Raw genomic sequence first — 8,764 nt, 5'->3', positions numbered from 1 at the left:
TGACACAACATTTCACATTCACAGATCAATATCAGTATTCAGTATCCCATCAACATCTTCAGATGAAGTGTCTCTAGTGTAGTTTGCTTGGAGTAATCTCAGATCAGGTTGGCCTATGCGTGAAGCCAAGAAGTGCGAGTTTCAGCCTTCCGTTTGTAATTAATACCGCATTATTTAGATGTACTGCACATCTATTTTGTTGGTATTCCTGCTCCTGCAACATACTGATGCAGCTGAGTAAGCTGGGGATTGTGCGGCAGCGCGTAAGATAACTGCATATGTTTCCCAGGCAGTTACTGCCAATTTACTTAATATATTATTTCTAGTATTTAGTTCCTGTTCCGTATATGTGCAATTGTTTCTTATCTGCCAGGCAACTGTCGAGAGTGATGTCAAGCTATTTTTGCATAGTTGTTGTGGTTAGTCTGTTTCGTACAAAATGCAACATTCAGATTTGTGTCTGCTAGGTGTTCACTGAGGAAGGAGTTTCTGTTTCGGATGAAATTGGACCCAATCACAATTTTTTATAATATTAATTCAGCTGCTTAAAATATGACGTCTGAATGAATTCGCCTTCAGGTAGATGTTTTGTTGAATGTCTATTCCAACGTCATCTGTATAGCTGAAATTTTGTGAGATCGTTGATAGGAGGTATGAAGTGAATAGATATAAGAAAATTTAAATCGGAGCATAATGATAGCCTATTTTTTAATAAAGAATGAATTACTAGATTGTTTGCTATGGTGGCTCTGATGTATAGATTCCTAATAACTTCCTCCATGAGCCTCGTACAGGGGTGGACAAAAATTAGAAAACACCAGAGAAACTATGCCTAAAGCGGTGTAAGAAAACGGTGACATTCAAAACCGCTTCCAGTTGTCACTGAATGGATAAGTATAGGTCCTGCTTGGTTGTAAATGGAATCTTGTACCATTCTTCCTGAAAAATAGTGAGAAGTTCAAGTAACGATGATAGGGGCTGATAGCGATCGTGCATTCTTCTCTCCAAAGAAAACAACAAAGGCACAATAATATTGAGACCCAGTGATTGTGGTGGCAAGAGGAGATCCGATAATTCATCCTCGTACTCACAAAACCAGTTCTGGACGATGCGAACTATGTGAACAGAGGTCCTGTCTTCAAACACACCATCACGATTGAGGAACTGGCATTGTACCGTGGGATGGAAATGCACAGCCAAAAAGGTAACATAAACCTTGGCAGTAATGTCACCTTGCAGAGTAACCATGGGGCCCATGGGTTACCATGACATGACTGGCCAAATCATCATTGAACGCGCACTATGTTTCACTCTTGGCAGCAAGCAGTCTGCATCGGCCAGAAGTTTGAAACTTTCTTCCATTGCTCCATAGCCCAGTTTTCAAGGCTTCCACACCACGTTTCCACGTCGCGGGCATTTGCATCACTGATGAGTGGTTGCGGAATTCCTGCTCGCGCTGTAATCCCCTGCTTATCGAGCCCCCTACTGTTGTTTTGCTATTGACAAGTTTCGTGTCTGCGACATTCAGTTCTGCAGTAGGTTTTTCAGCTCTCTTCCTTGTATTTTTCGTCTCAATCCTCTTCAATGGCCGTCTGTCATGTTAACTCAATGCACAGTTTCTTTCGTTCACAAACAAAAATAACTGATACTAAATACAGGGAAATCAATGAAAACGCAGCGAATTACTGTCCAGTTACACTACTAATTACATGTTTTGAACTGCCGGAGAGGGTTACATGTAATGTAATAAGCAAAAATGTGGTACTGTCATTTCTGCTGAGCAAGCCGTCTTTAGAACTAACCGCAGTGACTGTGAACAGGTCCTAGGTTTGACAACACACTTTCATTCAGGATTCCAGAATGGCCTATAAACAGCGGTAGATCCCGTTGATTTGACTGCTGCTACGACACTGTGTGGCTGAATGGACACACACTGACGCTACAGAGAAACATTTCCTTTCACAAAACATACAGTAGTTGGATAAAAATGTGGAAACACCAAGAGAAAGGCATGCGTGAACATAAATGCAGACCGAGCGAGGTGGCGCAGTGGCAGCACACTGGACTCGCATTCAGGAGGACGACGGTTCGATCCCGCGTCCGACCATCTTGATTTAGGTTTTCTGTGATTTTCCTAAATCGCTCCAGGCAAATCCTTGGATGGTTCCTTTGAAAGGGCACGGCCGACTTCCTTCCCCATCCTTCCCTAATCCGATGAGACCGATGACCTCGCTGTTTGGTCTCTTCCCACAAACAACCAACCAACCATAAATGCAGATGCTAGCCAGGCTTTAAAGTTGCGCTGTTGTATTTGACACACCCTGTTTATACCGCATACAGGGAAAGTGGAAACAATTGCACATATACGGAACAGGAACTAAATACTAGAAATAATATATTAAGTAAATTGGCAGTAACTATCAGGGAAACATATGCACTTATCTTGTTTCTTATCTGCCAGGCAACTGTCGAGAGTGATGTCAAGCTATTTTTGCATAGTTGTTGTGGTTAGTCTGTTTCCTGCAAAATGCAACATTCAGATTCAGTGAACACCTAGCAGACACAAATCTGAATGTTTTTCCACTTTCCCTGTATGCGGTATAAACAGGCTGTGTCTTGGAATACCGAAAACTTCGATTACCTTGGCTACGAAAGCACTTACCATATGAGCACCAACAATTTGCCCATGTTCGAAGTCTCTTAGCGCTTGTATAATGCACTCATAACTACTCCGAACACTGTTCTAGGCGCGACTGACACAACGTATTGAGAACATTGCACAGGAACCGTTCGTAGTCAAATAAAACAGCGCAACTTGCAAGCCTGGCTAGCATCTGCATTTATGTTCACGCATGCCTTTCTCTTGGTGTTTCCACATTTTTGTCCAACTGCTGTATCTTTTGTGAAAGGAAATGTTTTTCAGCAGCGTCAGTGTGTGTCCATCCAGCCACACAGTGTCGTAGTCAAATCAACGGGATCTACCGCTGTTTATAGGCCGTTCTGGAATCCTGAATGAAAGTGTGATGTCAAACCTAGGACCTGTTCAGTCACTGCGGTTAGTTCTAAAGACGGCTTGCTCACGAGAAATGACAGTACCACATTTTGGCTTATTACATTACATGTAAGCCTCTTCTGCAGTTCTTAGCAGTGTAACTGGACGGTAATTCACTGCGTTTTCACTGATTTCCCTTTATTTAGTATCAGTTATTTTGAAAACTACATCTACATCTACAAACATAGTCTGCAATCCATCGTAAGGTGCGTGGCAGAAGGTACCTTGTTCCACTATTAGTCATTTCCTTTCCTGTTCCACTCGCAAATACAGTGAGGAGGAAAAAATAAACTATCTATATGCCTCTGTGAGAGCCCCAACTTTTCTTATCTGATCTTTGTGGCCCTTACGCGAAATGTACGATGGCGGCATAGAATCGTTCGGCAGTCAGCTTCGAATACCGGTTCTGTAAATTTTCCCAATAGCGTTCCTCGCCTTCCCACCAGGGATTCCCATTTGCGTTCCGTAATACTTGCGTGTCGATCGAACCTACCGACACCAAATCTAGCAGCCGCCTCTGCATTGCTTCGATGTCTTCCTTTAATCCGACCTGCTGGCGATCCCAAACACTCGACGGGTACTCACGAATGGGTCGCATTATGTTCAGCGCAGATGAACCACACTTTCCTCAAATTCTCCCGGTAAACCTAAGTCGACAATTTGCCTTCCCTACACAATCCTACATGCTCGTTCCACATCATATCGCTTTGCAACATTACGCCTAGTACTTAATCGACTGTGAGCAAATCAAGCAGTACACTACTAATGCTGTATTCGAATATTATGGGGCTGTTTTTCCTACCCATCTGCATTAACTTACATTTTGTACATTAAGAGCAATTACCAGCTAAAATTTTTGTCTAAGTCATCTTGTATCCTTCTACAGTCACTCAACGACGACGTGTTCTCACACACCACAGCACCATCAGTAAACAGCCGCAGATTGCTGCTCATACTGTCCGTCAGATCATTTACGTTGTGTAAATATCAAGAGCAGTCCTATCACACATCCCTAGGCCACTCCTGACGATATCCTTGTCTTTGATGAGCACCCGCCGTCGATGACAACGAACTGGGTTCTGTTACTCAGAATTCTTCGAGCCACTCACACACCTGGTGACCTGTTTCATATGCTCGTACCTTCGTTAACAGTCTGCAGTGGGGCACCGCTGCCTGTTGCCCTTCATCAATGATTCACAGGATGTCATCAGAGGAAACGGCAAGTGCGATGTTTCCTAAATCCGTTGTGATTTGTGGATTAAAATCTGCTCAAGAATTCTGTAGCAAACCGATATAATAATATTGGTCTATAACTTGGGTCGGATTTCTACCCTTCGTATATACTGGAGTTGCCTGCACTTTTTCTCAGCTGCTTGGGGCTTTGTACTGGGTGAAAGACTTGAGAAAAATGCAAGCTAAGTGTGGGCCCACATCGGCAAAGTACTCTTTGTAAAACCGTATTGGGATTCCGGTGTTTATTTGCTATCAGATCTTTCAGTTGTTCCTCTGCTCCAGGAATGATTATCATTACATCTCGTGCGACCGCAAAATGAAGTTATGTTTCTACGATCCTGCTGCGCGAACGATTTCTTGAACGTGAAATTTAAAACTTCTGCTTTCTTTGTGCTATTTTCTGTTGCCATACTAGACTGGTCAAAGACTGGCCGGATGAAGCCTTCGACCCGCTTAGCGATTTTACGCAGCGACGGAATTTTCTGGGGTTCTTGGCAAGATTTTTGCTATGGTATGACGGCGGTAATTGTTGTACGATTAGTGCATCGAGTTTTTTTACAGACGCACGAATTTGTACTACCTTTTGCCTCTCGTTATTTACGCGTTCACTTTTAAACCGAGAGTGCAACAGTGTTTGCTTCCGCAGCATTTTGGAAATTTTATTATTAAACCACGGTGGGCCTTTCCGTCCTTAATCCATTTACTCGGCACATATTACTCCAGAGTGCGATTTACAAGCTCTTTAAACTTTGCCCATAAATCCTCTACATCCATCATACTGGAACTAAATAATGTCCGTTTATTGTCTAAGTGGAATGCAAACAACGGATAATCTGATCTTTCTACCAAAAATACTCTCCTAATATTCTTCATTGATTTTTTAACTTGAGTTACAATTGTCGGTACGACATCATGACCACTAATCCCTGTCTCTATATTGCCACCGTCAATGAGGGCAAGCCTGTTTGTAGCTACGAGGTTTAAAATATTTCCATTCCGTGTGGGCACTCGAATTAGCTGCACAAGACAGCTTTCGAAAAAGATGTTCAAAAGTACTGCACAGGACTGCGTGTCCGTATCCCCTGCAATGAATCCATAGATGTCTTAGTTTATACTCGATAGGTTAAAGTCACCTCCACCTTCTCAGTTTGGGTATTTCCTCGCTACTGAAAAAATAATTACTTTGAATGACTCTAAAATTGCCACGGCGTAATCTGGAGGCCAGTAAAAACATCCAACAATTAATTTGATTTCCCTTAGACCTGTTATCCGCGTGCATATTCGCAGTCGTATTCAAATTCCTCCTCAATAGAGACAATATTTTTGCGAGTGTAATGAACATTTTCTTTCCTACGGCGTTTGATCTGTCTTTCCGATATACGTCCCATAACTCTATCAATATTTCAGAGCTTCCTAGTTCGGGTTGCAACCAACTCTCGATCCCGAGAAAAATTTGAACGCAATAAATTTCCTGGAGGCAGTGAATTCGGAAACTTCGTTACGGACACTTCAACTATTTCCCGATAAAATTTCGACACTCGAAGCAATGTGCTCTTGCTCTGTGTGTGTCGATAAGCGACTGGTTATCAGAGCACCCGAAACTACGGCGACTCGCATTCGGGAGGACGAAGGTTCAAACACGCGTCCGGCCATCCAGATATAGGTTTTCCGTGATTTCTCTAACTCTCTCCAGGCAATTTCCGGGATAATTCCCTTGAAAGAGTACGGCCTATTTCCTTCCCCATCCTTGACACAGTCCGAGCTTGTGCTCCGTCTGTAATGACCTCGATGTTGACGGGACGCTACACACAATCTTCCTTCCTTCCTTCTAACTATCGCTTAGCTTAAAATGGCTTGCCATCATAATATAAATGTAGACATGTTTAAGCTTATTTTCACACAGCCACTGCGCTACACCAAAGGTCCCTTATGGTCATAAATATCTACAAGAACTCATTAATTTATTACCCATCAAAGTAAATACGGAACAAATGATAGTGAGAACCTGGGTTTTGAGAGTGTGTTTTGTGAATTCCAGGTGACATAAAAAGTTTTTTCAGCTCACTTTAGAAACTCCTTGGACGTGCACAGGATGCAATGATGATAAGGATTTGACTGCAAACGCAGGTCACGATACAAAGCGTTTTCGTTCTCCGAGAACAACCATGAGTTTGCGACTTGCTGGATGAAAGAAAGATAGAAATTTATTGTGGCGCATTAAGTATTAACTTTGTAACAACGGCTAGTGCTGAAAAACGTATTAAATGTAAATCATCCACACCTCACATTATACAGTTTACGCGATGTCTGTTCTTCTACTGATGTATGCATCCCATTCTACTTTTACAACAACGCCTAGCATGTTAACTGTTACCACATTAGTTAAATTGCTACAAAGATAATAATTACCAAAGTCACAATACATTACCTCTCAGTCGGGACTGGGTAGAACATTTTACATGTTTATTCTTATACTGTGGGAAGGGTACATCCTTGGACATGAGCTACTATTCTAATTATTGTTCAGTTAGACCCTTCCCATATCTTACTAGGTTTTAATACAAATTTATAAAGTTTTTGAACAGTACTGGCCACTAAAATTAAAACACCAAGAAGGGCAGCAAGTAACGAAATTTTGCATGCTGTGCATATACTGTATAACAGGAAGAGCAATCGACTAAATCGGTTGGTAATTTGGGGGTGTACAGAATGCGAAATGTAGTACATGTCTGGCAAAAACAATGGTTCTAACCCAGCTGGGACTGAGTCGAACAGAGCTTCGATGATAGAGTAGTATATCTATGAGAATTCTGGCTCGAAGAGCATTTTTTTAATTCCATTATTTAAAACTAAGATTTTAGCTTACTGTATCCCCTGTTCAAAAGTTTATCAGTACCCACGATCGAAATTTCGATTTTATTTAAAAAATAAAGGAAATAATAGAGTTTTTCTTTAAATAAGTTGTCTAAGATCATGTTTATCTACACTCACAAACGAAATTCTCGTTTATTTAAAAATGTAAGAAATCTAATAAACGTTTTCTTTATAAGTAAGTTCTGGCAAACCTTGTCTATCTATTCCAATTACTGAAATATTCAGTGAAAAACTCAAAGGTACATTTCAGGTATAAACTTTTTAATTTTTAAAAATCAAAATTTTTTTCTATATAAATAAATAGTAAAAATATGTACTCCAATGCTGAGCTATTTCAAAACATAGAAAATTATTGCAATGAATAACATGGATGTAGTTACATGGATTTAGAATATTATTGTAAAGAAAAAGGTTATTCGAATGTAACTATACAAGATTATTTTAATATGAAAGAAACAAAGAAGAGAGAAGTAAGATATAAAACTATAAAAGAGCTTCGAACAATTTGTGGTCTTGAGTTATATTGCTGAAGGTACAAAGGCAGGGCATAGCCACCATCCTCTACACGTCAGAAATGCAAAGCCTCGTGTCCATACTACTGCCTGTGATCGTTTTGTGTATTCAGTGGCATCACTTTACACCATGGCAGGTTCTGGGCTTGTGTGAATAAGACGAATTCAATTTGAAGACATTCTTTCTCGCTGGAGGCTCCACGCATGTCGATGGATGCTATACGCAGAACTGGGCTTGTACGAACAGACGATATGGGACCACTCTTGTATCCAGCTTGGTTGTTTGGAGCGTTTGGAGCAGCACTATCAGCGCGCCTCCCTGTGCTACAGCTTCAAGGGAAGCTGCTACAATGGTTGCGTTGCTTATAGTCCGTGGCACTTCTGATGTCACCGCACTGTACATGTGGATACTTGTTTTGCTACAAACAAGGCCATTCCATACTCAAGATACATGACACAGCTGTATTATCCTACGCGGCCAAGCGAACGCAAAGTTTTTCCTCTGAGGTATTTGTCACGTGGCGCTGTTGAGATCCTACACGACGTTTAATTGCCCTCCTCATCGCATCGATTCCATTTTCTCCTGGCAGCCGTGAGGCCAAAATCATCGCGAGCAGCAGACTGTAGAACGATAAACTGCAGTCTCCGTACGCCACGAGCCTGCCGAAATCGAATTGCGACACCTGCTTCTTCTTCTTCTTCTTCTTCTTCTTCTTACACAAGGGGTAACAGGATCTTTTCACAAACAAACAATATTCAAATGCAATTTCTGAATGGGATACGTCCTATGCAGTCTTTCCTTATATACGGAACGTAGATGGTGTTACTCTTATCTACTTTCCGTGTTTGCACAGAAATGATAATTATTAGCGTATCCAAGCATATAGAGGAGTTCATTCATTGTGACGTCTGTTGCATACGACTTTCACAATGCTGCAGTTTGAATGACAAGCATTGTACAGCAGTGGAAATCACTATAAAGGCAGGATTCCACGAAGGTAACAGTAAAATATCTTAATCAGAGACGTATCGAATTTACTATGAAAGTTCTAGATACATATAAGACATAAATAATCATGACGGCATTGCATAA

This window comes from Schistocerca americana, chromosome X, assembly GCF_021461395.2.
Source record: "Schistocerca americana isolate TAMUIC-IGC-003095 chromosome X, iqSchAmer2.1, whole genome shotgun sequence".
Classification (NCBI taxonomy): Eukaryota; Metazoa; Arthropoda; class Insecta; order Orthoptera; family Acrididae; genus Schistocerca; species Schistocerca americana.
The sequence above is the reverse complement of the archived record's forward strand: the minus strand, read 5'-3'. Positions refer to the sequence as shown.